Source organism: Artibeus jamaicensis, unplaced genomic scaffold (assembly GCF_021234435.1).
Source record: "Artibeus jamaicensis isolate MK-2021 breed Jamaican fruit bat unplaced genomic scaffold, CSHL_Jam_final contig_311, whole genome shotgun sequence".
In the NCBI taxonomy this organism is placed as follows: Eukaryota; Metazoa; Chordata; class Mammalia; order Chiroptera; family Phyllostomidae; genus Artibeus; species Artibeus jamaicensis.
In genome coordinates this window covers 8,396,884-8,419,312 of record NW_026521717.1, presented here as the reverse complement: position 1 = coordinate 8,419,312, position 22,429 = coordinate 8,396,884, and the positions used below count along the sequence as shown (strand labels likewise).

At 38.8% G+C, this 22,429-nt stretch overlaps 1 protein-coding gene and 1 pseudogene across 1 annotated transcript in view; both read left to right on the top strand.

Moving 5' to 3' along the window:
* The window catches only part of HECW1 (HECT, C2 and WW domain containing E3 ubiquitin protein ligase 1), a 675,231-nt gene that overhangs the window by 118,243 nt on the left and 534,559 nt on the right, over positions 1-22,429 (top strand). The gene's annotated exons all lie outside the window — the stretch shown is intronic.
* On the top strand, positions 383-20,484 carry LOC119061605 (actin-3-like; annotated as a pseudogene).

Below are 22,429 nucleotides of genomic sequence, written 5' to 3'. Positions count from 1 at the left end.
TCTCTTGTGGGTAAAAGGAAATGAAGCAACAAACAATCAAACAAAAAGGCAGGAGAAGGGAGGCAAAAGCGATGAGTTTAAGAGAAAAGGAAGGAGGACTAAAACAGGGAAAAAGAAAGGAGAGGAACAAAGTATATAAAGATAAAGCAGTATAAAATTAAAAATATATAGGATTACTAAACAAACGCACAAAGAAGTTACTAAACAATTACATCAACAACAGAGAAACCCTTCCCTTGTTGGTTTCAAACTGTCCAGACTGGTTTTTCTGTTTGCAGCAGGAGCTCTCTGTGTGCTGGGATGTCGGTGCAAGGTCGCGCACCAGCCAGGCTACCAGATTGGGGTGTGAGCGCTTGCACACTGGCCAAGCTGCTTGGGACCCATGGGTTCTGGTAGTGTCCTTCCCAGTCCTGCTGCGGGACTCAAGCACTTCTGTGCCTGTGCACACCAACCAGTTGAAACTGGTAGGGCACTTCCCAGTCCTGTGTGGGGGGACTCAGAGGCTTCTGTGACTGAGTGCACCCGCCAAGCTGTCTGGGATCTGAGAAACCAGAAAGGTGCCTCCCAGCCCTGTGGTGGTGACCCCGAAGTCTCCCCGCCCGCCGGAGTCCTCCAGGCAGTCCGGGACCAGAAACCGGCAGGGCGCTTCCCGGTCTTCTGGCTGCCACCCCTAAGTCTGCGTGCTCCCACCAGCCAGACCGGCAGGGCACTTCCAGGTCCTGTGGTGAGACCCCAAATGCCTCTGCTTTCCCCCAGGCTCGCTGCAAGGCCGGGTGGGAAGCAAGCCAAGCTTTCCTGGCAGGAGAACACCTCAGTCCACTTGAAAAAAAAAAAGCCCAAAACTCTCCAGACAGCCTGCCTCTCAGTCCAGCCCAGATCCCAGCTAGACCCGTGAGGCCAATGTGTCTCTCAGTTCTCCCAGGCTTGCGACCACAGAGTCTGCAGTTGAACTGGGCCCTGCGTTTTTGTGACCCTCCCTGATAATGCAAGCTGGCAAGCAGACGGGTCTCTGCCTGGTGGTATCCAGTTTTGCTTATACGGGGAGTGGGGGAGCTGCCAGCCAGTGCTGCTGGCCACTGGGGCCACTGGGTGCCCAGGCTCCCATGGTAGACACCTCTGGTGTTGGTCTCAGACCAATGGTTCTAGTCCCTGGCGGTAGAGGCAGCACCAGGGCCACCTGGCTGGGGGCGCCGGCCCCCGCCGCTGCTTTGTCTTTACTCCAGTCCCCAAGACCCCACTGTCCTTCCACGTTCTGGTGTTTCAGCGTCCATCACAATCTCTGTTCTTTTAATTTCACAGATGCCGGATAACCAATGGATTAGTGCGCTGCTTCTCTATAGATCTGCCAGGATTTTCACCCATGAGTATGGGAGCTAGAATCCACTCTATCCCACTCCGTTGCCATCTTTTCAGCTTCCAGTATTTTCTATTTTTGTTGTTCTTTTTAGGAGGGTTTTTCTACTTTGTCCTCCAGCTCGCTGATTTGATCCTCTGCTTCAATGAGCCTTCTTTTGATTCCTTCTATTGTGTTCTTTAATTCAGGAATTGCATTATTTATTTCTTGTTGGCCCTTGTTGAATGTATTGTTGGCCCTTGTTTAATGCTGATATAGTTTGCAGTAAGTTCCGTATAATTTCCCTGTAGTTTTTGGTAATTTGCACTGAGTTCATTTAGCTTCCTTGTAACCATTGTCTTTTACTCAATATATGATTGTTCACTTGCCTCTATTTCACTTAACATATTTCTATGGATTCTTCCTTTTCTTTTGATTGTGAGTTGTTTTACTGTCTGTCCATCATTTGTGGGACTCTTTTTGGTTGCTTCTGTTTCTTAAGTTGATCTGTTTTGACTTTCTGATGTTTGGAGTGAAATTCTATGGTGCAAGGCCTGTGAGGTTTAGTGGTTCAGTCTCCTTGATCACAAGAACTTGATGTTGCTGGGATGTCCTTTATGCCTTTTATGCTGGTTTTCTAGATATAATTAGCTTTTGATTGCTGTTGGATCATTCTTTCATGGGTACTTTTCTGCCACTGGTTGACTGAGGGTCACTTTGCCTGTCATGTATTTTGTGCTGTTGTGCAGACACTTCCTGAACAAAAGTACAGAGCCCAAGAAACAAACACACACCTGCAAATATACCCCCAACAATTCCACTATCAATAGAAAATGAACCTGTACTAATAAGGGTGTAATGAGACTATTATAAGAAAGGAGAATAGATATGAGATGACCTACTGAAAGAGAAATAATTTTGAGAGGGTAGAGGGAAGACAACTAATAAGAGTTTGGAGTTGGAGCAGTGAAAGAAGAGAAGGTAAATTTTACTTCATGTATAAGGAAAGGGAGTAAAGAGTGTGGTGTGGAGTATGAGAAGGAATGCATATAATATAATATTTAAACAGATTTATACAAGGTAGTTCTGATAACCCTAAATTCTGATATCTTTGGCACCTACAGGCAGTGTAACTCATATGTACAACTGGTATGTGTTGATTGTCATGTATACTTGGCTTCACATGTAGTTCCATTTACTACGTACTATAGCCATACATTAAATGATATACACAAACTTGGCAATGGTATCAATATTCTACATTAATACTAAGAAAGTCTGTGTAACTCACTCTTTTAATAAGAGATGAGTTAAGAATTGGACTTATAGCTATGAAATTCCACATTCTTCCCTTTTCTTTAGATACTTTGCATTTTTAAACTTCTGTAAATACATAAATAATTATAGTGAATAACAATAGAGCTATTATAGCTGAGATACCCAGTATTCAGATTTTAAGAGTTTTTAAATCATTACTTTAACTAGAAAAGTGAAGAGAAACTAGACATTACCAGAAGATAGTAGCAAGGTAGGTGGGAGCTGAACCTTCCTTGCCACAATTGTTTGGTACACATAACTGGAATGTGTAGCCAATTTTCTGAACAATAGAGCAAACAGCAAACAGAATCCTGGCTTTTTTGAAGTTTGGAAGCCAAAATTGTAGAGGACATTGAAAAAAACAGACAGTAAGGAGATTGCTTTGGAATGGTAAGGTCCCTGGGACTGGCAAGAGGACCAAAGCTGCTGTGGCCCCCAGACTGCTGCCTAGTGTCAGGATTGGTGGCTGCCTCAGGAGCTATGGAGGAGAGCTGTGTCAGCAGCACCCTCCTCTACCAGAACAGGGAAGGCAACTTCACACCAGGAGAGATCTGGATGCTTGAAGTCGCTGTGGGGAATAAAGACACAGTGGGAGACACACAGAGGTGGTATTCTTCTACTAGGACTGTGGTCACCGGATAGAATATTACCAGAGAAATTGGGGAAGGTGACACCTGGAGAAGGGAGAAGAGTTCGGCAGTGACAGATCCTGACATGGATGGTCACAGAGTTGGGCTGTGTGAACACCCAGGCATTTTTTAAGAACAACAGGTGCAAAAAAAGAGGAATTTACTCAAAAGAAAAAGGCTCTCAGATGCTGTTTAAGGAATCCTCACACAGCAGCTGGGACAGTGAAGAGAGGGGAGGAGCAGCGCAATTTGCTACTAACAAGGGTATTTCATGGACTGATCAAAGTGGGGCAGCACAGATTCAGAGGGGTACCAGTCTCTAGAGACTTAATTTAATAGAGGAACTAAACAGCCCAGAAGGGACTTTGCACTTGCACAGCACCAAGGTCAGCAAAGAAGGAGGAGGTGAGGTGTAAGTGGCTCCTAATGAGTGTAACTCTGGCAGCACAATCTGGTGGATTAAAGGTGCTAGCCAAGCACAGATGTACAGAGTGGAAGCACTTGGAAGGCCTGGGCTGGAGGCTGGGCAACTGCGAATATTTTAGCCCAGAACTAGCCCCCATTCTCACAAAACAACAGGAAAGGAAAAAAGCAAAAACCAGCCCTCTCTGCCTGCAACATCCAGGAAGACTAGCAGAACTCGCTTAGAGGGCTTAAAGTCAGCACAAAGCTTTTGTTTTTTATTGTTTTTACTTCCAAGAATGAGAAAATAAGACTTGGAGCTGTGAAAGAACCAAAGACACATCCACAGAGGAACCACAAGACTAATGCCAGCAACTGAGAAACTGAAACAAATTTCACTTTGCTATCCTGTAGAACTCACATTATATTGTTTATTTTTATTATTATTTTTCAATGTATTTATTTCTTTTATTTGATTATAATTTTTATTTCTCCTGTCCGTTTAATTTTCTTTGTTTTGTTTGTTTGTTTAATTGCATTGTTTGACTGGTTTTCCTTGTTCTTTCTTTCATACTGCATTTTAATTTTTCTTCTTTCACTTCACTCCTTTCCAATAACACACTACTATTGGTCTTTCACTTTCTATTATTTTTTCAGATTATATGTTTCTGGTTGTATTATTGTTGTTGCAGTATGATGGTAAATAATTGTTGTTTCATATTATTATAAGTACCACATAGCAACCTCCCTAGTCTCAGCACATTTCGCTAAATCCTGAGCTTTATTGGTTAACTCTATTCTTGCACACTACTCCTAGTTTCTATCCTTTACTCCCACTGTATCTCAACATCTAACCTTGTAGAAGTACTCTGCTCTAGATTCAGCTCACATCCCTTTTCTCCTCCAATATGAGTTTTATCTCTTTATAATGTTTATAAGAAGTAGCTAGTTGGGTGAAATATCATGGTTATGATGTGCTTCTCCAAAGGATCTGCTACCTGTTTTCTACTTATTGGTACATTAAACCCCATAGAATACTCTCCCACTGTCTTAATCCATTTTACCTTCACACTGCCACTGATAACATATAAGATAAGTTGGGAGTTGTGAACACTAATAAATCTGCTCCAGGAAGGAATACATCAATAAAGAAGCCAACAACAAGAAAAATGAGTACCTCACAATAGCTGGCACAAACAGAAGAAAGAGCAACCCTAGAACATCCAGACAAGGAGAGCAAAGACACCAGGCCACTGAATCCCATAGAACCCCTACCATAGCAGTTCACCCTACAAAAACATCTACCAAACCAGAGCATCAGGAAGCACAGAGAAAAACAAAAAGAGTCGCCTAATACGAGGAGACAAAAAAACCTGCAATCAAAAATAATGAAAGATTTCTCATTGAAAGAGCTAAATGAAATGAAGGCAAGCAAAGAATCAGAGAATTCAAATGAATGGAGGTAAGGATGCTCAAGGAACTCACTGACAACTACATTGAACTGAGTGGGAATTACAACAGTATGGAAAAGGAAATAGAAACTATAAATAAGAATCAGGAAGAAATGAAGAACACAGTTTCTGAAATAAACACACTAGAAGGAATTACAAGCAGGCTAGATGAAAGAGGACCAAATTAATGAGCTTGGAGACAAGGTAGAAAGAAAAAACCAAGTAGAGCAGCTGCACAAAAAGGACTAAAAGTAATGAAGATAACTTAAGAGAACTTGAGATAATAAGAAACATAACAACATTCAAATCATAGGAATAAGAGAGGGAGAAGAAAAAGAGGAACAGATAGAAACTCTGTTACAAAAAATATTGACAGAAAATTTTCCAATCTTGGAGAAAGGAAAAACCACACATGTTCATGAAGCATAGAGAGTGCCAATTGAGATTAACCCAAAGAGGCCTACTCCATGACACATTATAATTAAACTGTCAAGTTTTAAAGAAAAGACAAAATCTTAAAAGCAGTGAGAGAGAAACCAGAAATAATGTACAAGGGAGCTCAATAAGGTTAGGAGCTGATTTCTCAAAAGACATACTTCAGGCCAGGAGTGAATGGCAAAAAATATTTCAAGTAATGAAAAGCAAAGGCCTGCAACAAAGCCTACTCTACCCAGCAAGTCTCTGAATTAAAATGGAAGGTGAAATAAGGACAGAATAAGGCTGAAAGAATATGCCACCACCAAACCAGCACTGCCATTTATGTTAAAGAGACTGCTATAAGAAGAGGGAGGAAAAGAGTAAGAGCGAGAATAACACAGGTACAAAGGGAATGAAATTAATAAATACCTCTCAGTAATAACTGTAAATTATAATTGATTAAATGCTCCAATAAAAAAAATGGGTTAGCTGAAATGATAAGAGAACATGTCCTGCACATGTGCTGCTTATAAGAGACCAACATCAGGAAAAAACACCTCTATCAACTGAAAGTGAAGGGTTGGAAAAAAATATTCCAAGCAAATGGATAGGAAGAAACCTGGAGTAGAAATACTTATATCAGACAAAATAGACTTCAAAACAAAAGCCATAAAAAGAGAGGCTGAAGGACATTTTATAATACTAAAGGCGAGAATCAATCAAGAAGACATACACATTATAAACATACACACACAACACAGGAGAACCCAAATACATAAGAAAAATCTTGCAGGGTTTCAAGAAACATATAGATGGCAACTCGCTTATATTATAGGATTTTAACACCCCACTGTCAGAATATATAGATCTTCCAAACAACATAACCACATAGACATGGTGACATTGAACAATACCCTAGAACCAATGGATTTAACTATACACACACCCCCACACACACATGTATAACCTTTTATCACAAAGAAGCAAAGTACATATTCTTTTCAACACACATGGAAATTTTTAAAGGTAGACCACATAGTAAAAGAGAAAAGCAATGTTAACAAATTCAAGAAAATTGAAATTATATCAAGCATTTTCTCTGACCTAAAGGGACTGGACCAGAAGTCAACTACAAAGAAACAACTCGAAAACACTCAAATTCATGGAGATTGAATAGCATGATATTAAATAATAAATGGGTTAAGAATAAGATTGAAGAAGAAATAAAAAGTTTCTTGAAAAAAATAAAAAGGAACACACAACAGTCCAAAACTTAAAGGACAGAGCAAAGGCAGTCCTGAGAGAGAAGTTCATAGCAATACAGGCCTACCTAAAAATGATAGAAAATTTTTAAGTAAACAATCTAGTGCTACATAAAAAAAACCCTGGAAGAACAACAGAAAAAGCTCAGAGCAGGTAGAAGGAAGGAAACAACTAAGTTCACAGAATTAAATGACATAGAAATTAAAAGAATAATTATAAGTATTAATAATTCCAGAATCTGGTTCTTCGAAAATATAAACAAAACCAACAAGCCTTTAAGCAAACTCACCCAGAAAAAAACTAGAGAGGACCCAAATAAACACAATCATAAATGAAAGAGGAGAGATTATAACTGATAACACAGAGATACAAAGGATTGTAACAAACTACTATGAACAACTAGATGCCAAGAAATTTGAAAACCAGGATGAAATGTACACATTTCTAAAAAAAAAAATAATCTCCCTAAACTGAATGAAGAAGAAGCAGAAAGCCTGAACAGACCAGTAACAGCTGATAAAATCAAAGCAGTAATAAAAAAAATCCCAGCACAGAAAAGCTCTGGGCCAGATTGTTACACAGAAGAATTCTACAAAATTTTCAAGAATAAACTAACCCTTAACCTTCTCAGACTCTTCCAAAAAATACAAGGAGATGGAAGTCTCCCAAACTCTTTTTATGAAGCCAATATTATACTAATTCCAAAAATAAATAATGACACAACAAAGAAAAGAAGCTACAGGTCAATAAGACTGATTAACAGAGATGCTAAAATCCTCAACAAAATCTTGGCAAACCACTCTCAGCAATACATTAAAAAGATCATACAACATTAGCAAGTGGGATTCATCTCAGGAATGGAAAGATGGTACAATATTTGTAAATCAATAAACATAACACATCACATAAACAAAAGCAAAGATAAAAATTGCATGATCATATCAAAAGATAATGAAAAAGCATATGATAAGGTACAGCACACATTTATGATAAGAACACTCAGCAAAGTGGGAATAGAGGGAGCATTCCTCAAAATGATAAAGGCCATATATGTGAGACCTATAGCCAACATCATACTTGATGGGGTAAAACTAAAAACTGTTCCCCCAAGATCAGGAACAAGACAAGGTTGTCCATGTTCACCATTTCTATTCAACATAGTATTGGAAGCCCTAGCCACAGCAATCAGGCAAGAAAAAGAAATAAAAAGCATACAAATAGGAAAAGAGGAAACAAAACTGTCATTGTTTGCAGATGACATAACGGTGTACATAGAAAACCCTATAGACTCTACAAAAATTTAATCAACCTAATAAGTGAATTTGGCAAAATATCAGGATACAAAGTCAATATTCAGAAGTAAAATGTGTTTTTGTATGCCAACAATGAAATATCAGAAACAGAAATCAGAAAAAATATCCCATTTGATATAGCAAAAAGAAAAATAAAATATCTGGGAATAAACCTAACCAAGAAGTAAAAGACCTGTACTTAAATAACTATACAACACTGAAGAAATAAATTAAGGAACACACAAATTAATGAAAGTATGTAACATGTTCATAGATTACAAGAATTAACATAATCAAAATGTTCATCTTACCCAAAGCAATTTATAGAGTCAACACAATCCTTATTAAAGTACCAATGACATATTTCACAGATATAGTATAAACATTTCAAAAATTCATATGGAACCATAATGAACCATGAATATCCACAGCAATTTTGACAAAGAAGACCAAGTAGGAGGGATCACAATACCTGGTATTAAACTGTGTTACAAGGCCACTGTAATCAAAACAGTCTGGGACTGGCATAAGAACAGATATATGGACCAATTAAACAGATTAGGGAGGTTGCATATAAACCCAACTCTCTATGGTCAATTAATGTGTGACAAAGGGGGCAGAAGAATAAAATGGAGTAAAAATAACCTCTTCAACAAATGGTGTTGGGTGAGATGGACAACTACATGCAAAAAAATGAAACTCAATCACCAACTTACACCATATACAAAAATAAATTCAAGGTGGATAAAAGACTTAAATGTAAGTTGTGACACCATAAAAGTCCTAGTGGAAAACATCAGCAGGAAAATCTAAAACATTCTAGGCAGCAACATCTTCACTGATATGTCCCCTCAAGCAAGGGACATAAAGTAAAGAATAAACAAATGGGCCTTCATCAAAATAAAAAGCTTCTGCACAGCTAAAGAAAACAGCATTAAAATGGAAAGAGAACCAAACTTATGGGAAAACACATTTGCCAGTGATACCTTAAACAAGGGTTTTATCTCCAAAATAGATACAGAACTCACACAACTCCATGCCAAGAAGAAAAACAATCCAATTAAAAAATTATCAAAGGTCTTGAGTGGACACGTCTCCAAAAAGGACATACGGAGGGCCCAAGGACATATGAAAGGATGTTTACCATTACTAGCCATCAGAAAGATGCAAAATAAAACCACAGCGAGATACCACTTTATATCAATCAGAAATGCCATATAAAAAAATCAAACAACTAGTGTTGGAGAGAATGTGGAGAAGAGAACCCTAGTGCACTGTTGGTGGTAATGCAGACTGGTGAAGCCACTGTGGAAAACAGTATGGAATTTCCTTAGAAAACTAAGTATGGAACTGTCTTTTGACCTGGCAATTCCACTGCTGGGATTATATCCGGAGAACCCTAAAACATCAATTTCAAAGAACCTATGCACCACAATGTTCATAGCAGCACAATTTACAATAGCCAAGAGTTGGAAGCAACCTAGGTGCCCATCAGTAAATGAATGGATCAAAAAATTGTGGTACATGTACACAATGGCATTCTATGCAGCAGAGAGAAAGAAGGAGCTACTACCCTTTGCAACAGCCTGGATGGAACTGGAAAGCATTATGCTGAGTGAAATAAGCCAGGTGTTGAAAGACAAATACCATATGATCTCACCTTTAACAGGAAGCTAAACAACAAAACAGACAAGCAAGCAAAATAAAAACAAATACACTGAAAAGAGAACAGGGGGACAGCTAGCAGAGGGGAGAGGGAAGAGAATTTAAGGGGGAAAAATGGGATGGATTTAGAGGAACAAGTATAAAGGACACAGGGACAATAACTAAGGGGGGCGGAAATGGGAGGAAGGTGGGGTGCATGGGGGAGAACTGGGCTGGGATGGGAAAAATAAACAGAAAACTGTATTTGAAAAATAACTAAATTAAAAAAAAAAGAACTTATGCATGCCAGTATTCATAGCAGTACAATTCACAGTAGCCAAGTGCCGGAAGCAACCTAAGTGACGACCAGGAAATCCATGGATCAAATATCAATGATGTATTTACATGATGGAATACTATGAAGCAGAAAGAAATAAGGAGCTTCTACCCTTTATGACAGCATGGATGAAACTGGAGAGCATTATGCTAAGTGAAGTAAGACAGGCAATGAAAGAGAAATACCATATGACCTCACCTATAAGTGGAACCTAATCAACAAAACAAACAACCAAGCAAAATACAATCAGAGACATTTAAATAAAGAGTAACTGACAGTTACTAGAGAGGAGGGAGAGAGGAATAGTAGAAGTGCTATCAAGGAGCATATATAAAGGACACATGGACAAAGCCAAAGGGTGTAGGTTCAAGGGTGGGATGCAGGAATGAGTGGGGCGATGTGGCATGGTGGGTTAAAAATGGACACAGCAGTGCTTGAACAACAATAAAAAAATTAATTTTTTTTTACTTTAAAAAAATGTTACATTGTCACTTTTGATGACATGGAGGAAGGGGCCTGGATCCAGGGAATGAGGAAAGCCTCTGGAAGCTGGAAAGGGCAAGGAAATGGATTTTCCTGTCAGAGCTTTCAGAAGGAACACAGGCTCTGCTGACACCTTGAGTTGAGCTCAGTGAGACTAATTATGGACTTCTAACTCCCAGAAGTGTAAGAGAATAAACTCATGCTCTTTTAAAAAGTGAAGAAAATTCATAATAATGATTTAAAAATTGAAGAAAAAGAAAATAATGATGAAAAAAGTGGGGTAAAAATAAAATAATGACTTAAAAAGTAAAGAAAAAATTTGCCTTGGCTGGTGTAGCTCAGTGGATTGAGTGCAGGCCTGTGAAGAAGGGGGTCACCTGTTCAATTCCCAGTCAGGGCACATGCCTGGGTTGTGGGCCAGGACCCCAGTAGGGGACATATGAGAGGCAACCACACATTGATGTTTCTCTCCCATTCTTTCTCCTTCCCTTCCCCTCTCTCTAAAAATAAATAAATAAAATAGTTTTTAAAAAGTAAAGAAAAAATTAAATTAGGATTTCAAAACTCTTCTCAAAGTTTTATTATGAGGCTGCTCTGCTTCAGGAGACTCATTGTCATTCATTATAAAAATTTAAGTATTTACAGAAGTCTGAAAAGGCAAAGTATCTAAAGAAAATGGGACTTTAATAACCAAGTTCTGGAAACAACCTAAATGCCCACTGAAATAAATGGATAAATAAATGTATGGTACATTTACACAATGAAAAGAAAGAAGGAGCTCCTACCCTTTGTGACAGCATGGATGGAACTGGAGAGTATTATGCTAAGTGAAAGAAGCCTGTCACATATATGATCTCACCTATGAGTGGAATCTAATCAACAAAACAAACCAAGCAAGCAAAATATAATGAGAGACATTGAAATAAAGAAAAAAACTGACATTAACCAGAGAGGAGTGGTAAGAGGGATAATAAGGGAAAATACGGGAAGGACCATCAAGGAACATGTATAAAAGACACATGGACAAAGCTAAAGATGATAGGTTTAAGGGTGGGAGGCACTGACTGTTGGGGTGGGGGACGGTGGTAGGAGAAAATGGAAACAACTCTACTTGAAAAACAATTTAAAAAAAGAAAGAAAAGTGAAGATACAACTACTGTGTGTCTCGTTAGGTGAAGTTTTGGAATAATAACCACTAAAATTTTAACCTTTATGTACTTGAATCTAGTTTAAATCATGTAATCTTTTTTTAAAAAATATTTTACTTATTTATTTTTAGAGAGAGGGGACAGGAAGGAGATAGAGAGGGAGAGAAACATCAATGTGTGGTTTCATCTCATGTGTCCCCCACTGGGGACCTGGCCTGCACCCCAGGCATGTGCCTTGACTGGGAATTGAACTGGCAACCCTTTGCTTCACAGGCCTGTGCTCAATCCACTGAGCTACACCAGCCAGGTAAATCATGTAATCTTAGGCCATAAAAAAATGTGTGTTGTCTATGAAAAATTAGGATTCACCAGGATACTACTTGCTTCTGGGTTAATTAAGAGGCAGTGGAGTCAATCAAATGAAAATAATATTTCATTAGACATTTTTCAACAGGTATTTATGGAGGATCTCAATATTGTATGACACTGGAGATATAAGGATAAATAACACAGCCCTGGCTGGTGTGGCTCAGTGGATTGAGTGCCGGCCTGTAAACTGAATGTTTTCCAGTTCAATTCCCAGTCAAGAACGCATGCCTGGGTTGTGGGTCATGTCCCAGCTGGTGGGCATGGGAGGGGCAACCACACATTGATGTTTCTCTCCCTCTCCTTCTCCCTCCTTCCCTTGTCTCTAAAAATAAATAAATAAAATAATAAATAAAGATAAATAACATTGTCTTCTCCTGGGAAAAAAACTAATGTGGGATTAATTAAACAGATTAATTTAATGTAATGTCACCAGAATCAGAGCAAAGTAGCATGGGATTTTGGGAAATGAAGTGATTTTGAAAAACCTGTATACTGAATCATTTACATATTGTTGCATCTGTTTTAGCATTTGTGAGTGACTTTCCTTCATACCTCATCCTTAAGGCAAATTTTAAATAATTTAATATCTGTTTAAAATTTGAATAGATTATTTTAAATCACAGGAGGCATTTCAGTAAACTCAAATAAAGATTCATTAATCATTAAGTTGTTAAATAATGGAACAGACTATTGTAACATTTTCTTTAAAAATTGCCAGCAATTCAGAAGATTATTGTATTATGAAGATTTTCATAAATTCTTGGCTCAAAATGTCTATTAATTTGCTCACCTAGCAGTAGCATCCAATAAAAGATACCTAACACTTTCTTCCACCCAGCTGACTTTGAGGTGAGATCATTTGGCTACTCCATATTACTGGCACCTACAAGAATAGCTCACATTCTGACATACACTAACTTATTTTGGTTATCTAAGTACAAGGCTCACTGCTTTATTCAGGGTCCATCATGAAACCTAAGCTGCAGGATACTTTCACAGGCTGAGCCAATAATGGATCTGGTTGCATATACTAATGTGGGGACAACTGTGAGGTGCTTTGAAGAATACTGAACTAGATTATATAATTGTCCATCAAGAGAGTAAAATGCAATGAACAGATATGCAAAATCACTGCAGGGAAAGAATAACTCAGGAAGAAGTATTGAAATATCTAAAGTAAGACTATATGCTGTAAAAGTTAAATGCCAAAGCAACATCAAAATGGTGGGAAGTCATAACAATTACAGTTCAATGTATAAAAAAGATAAACTAGAAGCTGGAGAAAAAAGAGGGAGAGAAGCATTGATGTGAGAGTAAAACATCAATTGGTTGCCTCTTGTATCTGCCTTGACCAGGGACCAAACCCACTACCCAGGCATGTGCCCTGACCCAGAATTGCATCAGTGATCTTTTGCTTTGCAGTTTGATGCCCAACCAACTAAGGCACACAGCTCAATGTGGCTAACTCAAATTTGACTTAAAAATGTGTAATCTTACTAGTAATCAAATAAATAAAAATGAGATTATTTTAAGTTTATATTTATTGATAAAGCTCAATATTAGCCAGGGTTCTATAACATGGTTAGAATTACATTTTCTGGTGGAAGTATAAAATTATTTTTGGAAAACAATTTGGCCACAGGCAAGGAGAATCCTAAAATATGCATATCTTCTATGGAGAAATATTGAAATATTAATATACTTTATGTCAAGAACCTTTTCTCTGTAAGTTAGCTAAATATAACCCAAATCCCAAAATAACAATGGCAAAAAACATAAGTGAACTTAAAATTTAGATTCTTTCATTAAGGAAAAAGGTAGAATGGGTGTTGGATATACAACTAGCAATTTTTACTGTATTACCCTAAGGAGGAAACTTGAACTTCAAAATGATTTTCAAAAGGCTGTTCATTTTTAGGGAAAAGCCCCAATTTCCAAAAATAGAAAAATATTTGTAAATTAAAAATTATTTTGATGATTTCATAGACATGGTGATGCTATCTGCAAGTTTTAAATGATAGTTGAGAATGCTTATTTAATGTTAATTTCAAAAACCAAAATGCAATAATATTATATAAAAGCACACTCTGTTTTATTGTACTTAACAGATATTGCATTTTTTGTTTTATAAATTAAGGGTTTATACAATTTGGTGCCAAGAAAAAGTATAAGTTCCATTTTTCATTTGCTCACTTTATGTCTCTGTCATTTTTTGTAACTTTGCAATATTTGGAATTTTTCATTATTATTTTCATTATTATTTCATTATTTTCATTATTATTTCATTATTCAAATACATTTTAAGTATTTTTATTGATTTTGTTATTACAGTTTCAATTTTTCCCCCTTTGTCCCCTTCCACCTGGTTGCCTCCTTCTCTCTAGCAATCTCCCCTAGTTCATGTCCATAGGTTATTCATGTAAGTTCTTTGGCTTCCCCATTGCCTATACATTCTTAACATCCTCCTATCTATTCTGTACCTACCCAATTATGCTTCTAAATCCCTATATCTTTCCTCATTGTCCCTCTCCTTCACCCTACTTGATAACCCTCTAAATGATCTCCATATATATGATTCTATTACTGTTTTAGTTATTTACTTAGTTTGTTTTTATTTTTGTTGTTTAGATTCAGTTGATAGTTGTTAGTTTGTTGTCATTATAGTGTTCATAGTTTTGATCTTCTTTTTCTTAGATAAGTCCTTTTGACATTTTATATAATAAGGGCTTGGCAATGATGAACTCCTTTAGCTTTACCTTGTCTTGGAAGTACTTTATCAGTCCTTCCATTCTAAATTATAGTTTTGCTGGATAGAGTAATTTTGGTTGTAGGTTCTTGCTTTTCATCCTTCCAGACAGTCTCTTCTTGCCTGCAAAGTTTCTTCTGAGAAATCAGCTGGTGTCTTATGGGAACTCCTTTGTAGGTAACTCTCTGCTTCTCTGTTGCTGCTTTTAAGATTTTCTCTTTGTCTTTAATCTTTGGTATTTTAATTATGATATGTCTTGATATAGACCTCTTTGAGTCCAACTTATTCGGGACTCTCTGTGATTCCTGGGCTTGTATGTGTATTTCCTTTGCAAAATTAAGGAAGTTTTCTTTCATGTTTTTAACATAAGTTTTCATTTTTTTCTCTTCCTCTTCTCTGTCATCCCTATGATTCAGATGTTGGGCTTTTTGGAGATGTCCCAGAGTCTTCTCCCCCCCCTTTTTTATTTATTTATTTGTTTGTTTGTTTATAATATTTTATTGTTGTTCAAGTAGTTTTCTGTCTTTTACTCCCATCGCAGGTCACCCCCCCCGTACTCCCCATCTCCCTCCCATTTCCACCCTTAGTTTTTGTCCATGTGTCATTTATACTTGTTTCTTTAAACCCTCCTTTTTAAACTCTCCTCTTTCATTTTTGAATTCTTGTGTCTTCATTTTGTTTTGATTAAATATCTATTTCTTCCTTATGTTCTCAATTATTTATTTGAATCCTGGCTTCCTTCCCTTCACTGTTGGTTTCCTGTGAATTTTTCTTTATTTCTTTATAGAGCCTTCAGTTCTTCCCTTATGCTTTAGCATAGGGTAATATTCAGTGATATCTTTGAGCATTTGGACCACCATTGTTTTGAATTCTGCATCTGATTGGTTGGCTATTTCCCCATTGCTTAGTTCTTTTTCTGGGACTCTGTTCTGTTCCTTCATTTGGGCCATATTTCTTTGTCTACTGATTTTGGCAGCCTCCCTGTGTCTGTGTCCTAGGTAGAGATGCTTTGATTTGTTTTTAACACACCTGTTAAATCATATGGGGAAGAGCCTTGGGTATTCAACTGAATGGGGCAATTGTGGCTCCATATGTGGAAGTGAGGCCGAAGAGAGGGAAACACTGCTGCTGGCTGGTTCTGGGGGCTTCTCTGGCCCTCACACCATTTTTCAGTCACTTCACCCACTTCCCATATCCAACTGGTCCCCCTCCAGCTGCTGTCCTTGGTGTGATTCCCAGGGTGGGTGGGTTTGAATGTGTACTGGAAGTTTCTTCTACCACCCCAACCCACACTGTGTTGACAGCCAGAAGATATGAGGCTTTATTTTTCTTGTCACTGGAGCCCTGGGCTGCGTGGTCTGGCCTGGGACTGGGCTTGCTTGCTCACGGGGTTTCTCCCTATTTTTGTTCACCATGCATGAATGTAGGGCTGCCCATTCCAATGGCTTCTGCAGCCTTGCTGCCTCTCTGCTTCTCCACTCCTGCTCTCTACCACCACACCCAGTGCTTTCTGTCCCAATTACCTGGCTCCACTCCTCCTACCCATCTGAATGAATATAGCTTCTTTAAATCTTTGGTTGTTGGACTTCAGTACAGTTCTAGGTGTTTTTCTGTGTGATTTTTCAGGGAGTTAGGGGTGTTTTTCATTTTTGAGTTAGCTGTGTTCCTTCTTATGGTTGTGTAATGAGGTGAGGTTTGTCTACCTATGCCTACATCTTGACTGGAAGCCTCATTATTTTTACATGTTTATGGTGACCTCTGATGTTACTAGGGCAAGACATTTTATAAGCACAAAAATTTGGCTCTTTGAAGTCTCAGATAAAGGTTAGCATTTTTTTTAGCAAATAAAGTATTTTTAAATTAAAGAATATACACTTTTTAGACATAATGCTATCATCTACTTAACAGACCACAGTATAGTGCAAACATAACTTTTATATATGCTATAAAACCAAAGTAAGTTTATGTGACTTTATTATAAAATTCGCTTTTCTGAGGTGGTTTATAATTGAATTGAAAATATATTCAAAGTATGCTTGTGCTCTCAAGTTTGCAAAAAACACTGAATTAAAAATTTTTTTCTTCATTGTTCATATTTTCCATAATGACATTTTAAATGTATGGTAAGGAACTTGTGGACAATATGTTTAAAACATCATAATTGAGAACAAATTTTCATAGATGACAAACAGGAATTCAAATTGAAGATTATTTATGTTGAAACAAACAAAAATTTATATAAGTGAGGATACCAAGATATCTGTGGAGTATGAGGAAGCTATACTTGCCTCCTCTCATCACCAAATCGTATTTATAGCTAAACTGTAGAACAATTAGCCTTCAGCTGAGTGCTAGCTGAATAGAAGTATTAAAATCAAGGATTTGTAGTAGAAGCCCCATAGAAAGTGCTAAGAAGGGTGGAGATGTGGAAAGGACTGGCTTCACGCCCTCATATGGTGGTTGAGATATTGGAGGGGTATCTTAGCTTTGAAGGTTCCCTCTGAGAAGCATGAGAACTCAACCCTATGCTGAATGCCCATCCCAAGCACCAGAGCTGAAAGGAGGTACCCGCATAACATCTGGTGGTGAAAATCTTTGGGGATTTTGTTTCCCTGGGGGATAAAGGAGTCTTCTAGAAGCCCAGGTGCCTTCTTGAAGGCCAGAACACAGGATCTGGTTCTTGGTAACTCAGCCAGGGGTCCAGTTTTGGGGGGATGACTTTATTATATGATGGGAGTCATGCATAGGAGATCTAGGTGGTGTGGCCTCAAAGAAATATGTGAAGGGTCAGACACCAAGGTCCCTGTGCTTAGTTCCTATCTGATATTGCCATCAGATGCCATGTTTTCAGGGTCAAACACTACATTTTATTCTTACACCACTCTTATTTTCACACCACCAGATTGGGAAGTGCACTATCCCAGTCCTCTAATCACTGGTGACACTACCCTGCCAAGGAGGAGCCCAGCAGACAGATCTGTTTGCTGCACTCAACAGGGAACTTTTGTTTAACTTTTTTGAAGAAGCTCTTGATAGAGACTCAGACAGACATTGAGTTGTGTATCTTTGAAGTGGGGGGCATTTTTCTCTTTTCATGTGTATAGCCAGTGGTCTGCTTCCAACCAGAGACTGACTTAGGTTATCCTTCCCACTCCTGATGGCTCTCTCTTTTTGTTGAGGTCATTCCCACAAGTTGATAAAGTACTGAACACACTTAGGACTTTCAGAGTAAATCTCTCTGTGAGCTTCTTTGCACAGACTCAGATGCATACTGGGCTGTGCTGCCCTGGTGTCAGGGAGGGTCATTGTTTTTCTCCCTACCTCTGGGCACAACCAGCACCACTTTTCCAATTGCAGAATCACTTGGCTAGTTCATCAACCCCCAGGGTACTGCCCTGCTGAGTTCAGATGTGCATATGGATTGGAGGGCTGCATAGAGCTGGGACTCTTGAGCATTTCTCCTGGAGAGCCTCTAGGCAGGGTTTTAGACTGGCACTGGATTATGTGACACTGGTACAAGAAGCCAGCCTTCCCCCACCACTAAAAGTGCAGCTGGTTACATTCTCCTAATTGGGGAATTACTTGATCTGTTCTGATTCCTGCATAGGGGCCAGCTGGCTTCACCCAACATGAACCTGCAGTGCACTCTTTCTAGGGAAGCTAGTGTCAGACACTTGGGCAGAGACTGAGTATATGGCTCTGGAGTAGGGGCTACTTCCCAATCCCCATTAAGTTCCTGGTTGTGCTGTCACCAAGCACTCCTGCCTATTTAAACTGTTTGCCATATATTGTGGTAAAGACTGCAGGTTACAGCCAGCCTGAGCCCACTCTACGGTTTTTCTTCAGAAGGCTCTTAAGGAAGACCTGGCAAACTCAGGGGTAGGTAGAGTAGCTGACAGGTAGAAGTTGGACATTGGGGTGCCTTAGGCATTTTACTAATCTGCTTCTGGTTCAGATCTAGGACAATCTAACCCTTGTACATAGCTTGGCACATCCCATGGACACCCAGGCCCAGAAGCAGATGGAAACAGCAAATTGTATGGTGGCTTTAGACAGGTAGCCCAAGCCTAGTTACAGGCAGTGTCTGATACCACAGGAATCCCACCCAAGTGAACCCAGAATGAACACAACCAGTAGTGGGCTTAAGACCACATCAGAGCTTGACCTAACTATTCACATAAGCAGCACAATCAAGAAGAGTGTCTGGTAGGCACCAAATCCAGCTGGGAACAACTCTACTTTGCAGATCAGCTCCTGTGCAGCATCTCATACACTGTGATAAAGGTCAATATTTATAGTCAGCCAGCCTGAGGGTTAAACCCACCTAGGAACAAGCCAACAACATTCAAGACCCAACTACAAGACACCACACAAGAGAAATTCCTGGAGCACCTCACTCAGGTCACCAGGAAGATTATACCACTGAGCCCCGTAAGACACCCACAATATACAACCAAATAACAATTTTCGTAGACATAACAGATCTACCTAGTACACGGAGACAAACACAAAAAGTCACACAAAAAAGGGAGAGAAAGAAACATGCCCCAAATGAAAGAACATTAAAAACTTTCTTAATTCCAGATAAGGAGTTAAATCAAATGGAAGCAACCAAAATACTAGATGCAGAGTTCAAAGCAATGGTTATAAGGATGCTAAAATAACTTAGGAAAAGAATGGATGATCTCACTGAGAACTTAAACCGAGAGAGAATAAGCATTAAAAAAGGACATAAAAGCTATAAGAAAGAACAAGTCAGAAATGAAGAATACAATATCTGAAATGATGTATACACTAGATGGAATCAAAATCAAATTAAATTCAGCATAGGATCTAATCAGCAATTTAGAATACAAGATAACAGTAAACATCCAAGTATGGGAAAAATGTATATGTATATATGTAATTTTATAAACTGAATATATAATTTTATAAATTGAAAGAAGTAAAAGGTCCCTGCCTCTGGCCACACCACTAGTGTTTTCATGGACTCTGGGGATGGGGTCACCCACACAGTGCCCATCTCTGAGGGCATGCCCTCCCCATGCCATCCTGCTTCTGGACCTGGTTGGCCAGGACCTAACCGACTACCCCATGAAGATCCTCACAGAGTGTGTCTACAATTTTACCAGCACCACTGAGTGAGAAATCATGTGTGACATCAAGGAGAAGCTGTACTATGTTGCCCTACACTTCCAGCAGGAGATGGCCACCCCTGCGTCCCCCTCCTCCCTAAAGAAGAGCTATGAGCTGCCTGAGGAGCAGGTAGTCACCATTGGCAACAAGAGATTCTGTGTACAGAGGCCTGTTCCATCCCTCTTTCCTCAGTATGGAGTCCTGTGGCATCCACAAGACCATGTTCAACTCCATCATGAAGTGTGACAGCAACATCCACAACGACCTCTATGCCAACATTGTGATGTCTGGGGAGACCACCATGTACCTTGGTATCTACTACAGGTTGCAGAAGAAGATCATGGCCCTGGTCCCCAGCACAATGAAGATCAAGATCATTACCTTACTGGAGTGCAAGTGCTTGGTGTTGATGGATGGCTTTATCCTGGACTTGCTGTCCACCTTCCACCATATGTGGATCAGTAAGCAGGAGGATGATGAGTCGTGCCACTCCATTGTCCACTGCAAATGCTTCTAAATGACTATGGGCAAATGTATTTGCTGCATGAGTTCATCAAGTCCAAGTTTGCCTTGGCAAATGTATACACCTCATGCTGGCCTGTGAAACTGGAATAAGACTTTGAAAACAGAACAAACCAATAACAGCAAATGAAATTGAAGCGGTAATCAAAAAACTCCCATCACACAAAAGCCCTGGACCAGATGGTTTCACAGGAGAATTCTACAAAGCATTTAAGGAAGAGCTAACCCCTATTCTTCACAGACTATTCCAAAAAATCCAAAAGGATGGAAAACTCCCAAACTCCTTTTATGAAGCCAGCATCATCCTAATTCCAAAACCAGATAGAGACACAACAAAGAGAGAAAACTTCAGGCCAATATCACTGATGAACATAGATGCTAAAATCCTCTACAAAATATTGGCAAACTGCATCCAACAATATATCAAAAAGATCATACACCATGACCAAGTGGGATTCATCCCAGGGATGCAAGGATGGTTCAATATTCGCAAATCAGTAAATGTAATACATCACATAAACAAAAGCAAAGACAAAAACCACATGATCATATCAATAGATGTGGAAAAAGCTTTTGATAAGGTACAACACCCATTTATGATAAAAACACTCAGCTAAATGAAAATAGAGGGAGCATTCCTCAATATAATAAAGGCCACATATGAAAGACCTACAACCAACCTCATACTCAATGGGCAAAAACTAAAAGCTTTTCCACTAAGATCAGGAACAAGACAAGGTTGCCCACTCTTACCACTCCTATTCAATATAGTTTTGGAAGTTTTAGCCACAGCTATCACACAAGAAAAAGAAATAAAAGGCATCCAAATCGGAAAGGAGGAAACAAAATTGTCACTGTTTGCAGATGACATGATAGTGTACATGGAAAATCCTATAGACTCTACCCAAAAACTGCCCAAACTAATTAATGATTTTGGCAAAACAGCAGGCTACAAAGTCAATATCCAGAAATCTAAGGCATTTTTGTATACCAACAATGAATCAGCAGAAGCAGAAATCAAGGAAAAAATGCCATTCGATATAGCAAAAACAAAAATCTGGGAATAAACCTAACCAAGGAGGTAAAAGACTTGTATGCAGAAAATTACACAACACTGAAGAAAGAATTCAAGAAAGACACAAACAAATGGAAACATATTCCTTGTTCATGAATTGGAAGAATTAACATCATCAAAATGTCCATTCTACCCAAAGTAATTTACAGATTCAATGCAATACCTATTAAAGTACCAATGGCATATTTCAGACATAGAACAAAACACTTCAAATATTCATATGGAACCATAAACGAGCCCGAATAGCAGCTGCTCTTTTGAGAAAGAAGAACAAAGTGGGGGGGGATCACATTACCTGATATCAAACTGTATTACAAGGCCTCTGTAATCAAAACAGCTTGGTGCTGGCATAAAAACAGGCACATAGACCAATAGAACAGAACAGAGAGCCCAGAAATCAACCCAACTCTCTATAGTCAATTAATATTCGACAAAGGGGGCAGTAACATAAAATGGAGTAAAGATAGCCCCTTTAACACATAGTGTTGGGAGAACTGGACAGCTACATGCAAAAAAAATGAAACTTGATCACCAACTTACACCATATACCAAAATAAATTCAAGGTGGATAAAAGACTTAAATATAAGCCATGACACCATTAAAGTCCTAGAGAAGAACATAGGCAGGAAAACTTCAGATATTTCATGCAGCAACATATTTACTGATATGTCCCCTAGAGCAAGGAATAGAGAGGAAAGAATAAACAAATGGGATCTCATCAAAATAAAAAGCTTCTGCATGGCTAAAGAAAACAGTATTAAGCCCTGGCCGGTGTAGCTCAGTGGATTGAGCGCAGGCCTGCGAACCACACGATCGCGGTTCGATTCCCAGTCAGGGCACATGCCTGGGTTGCAGGCCGGTTCC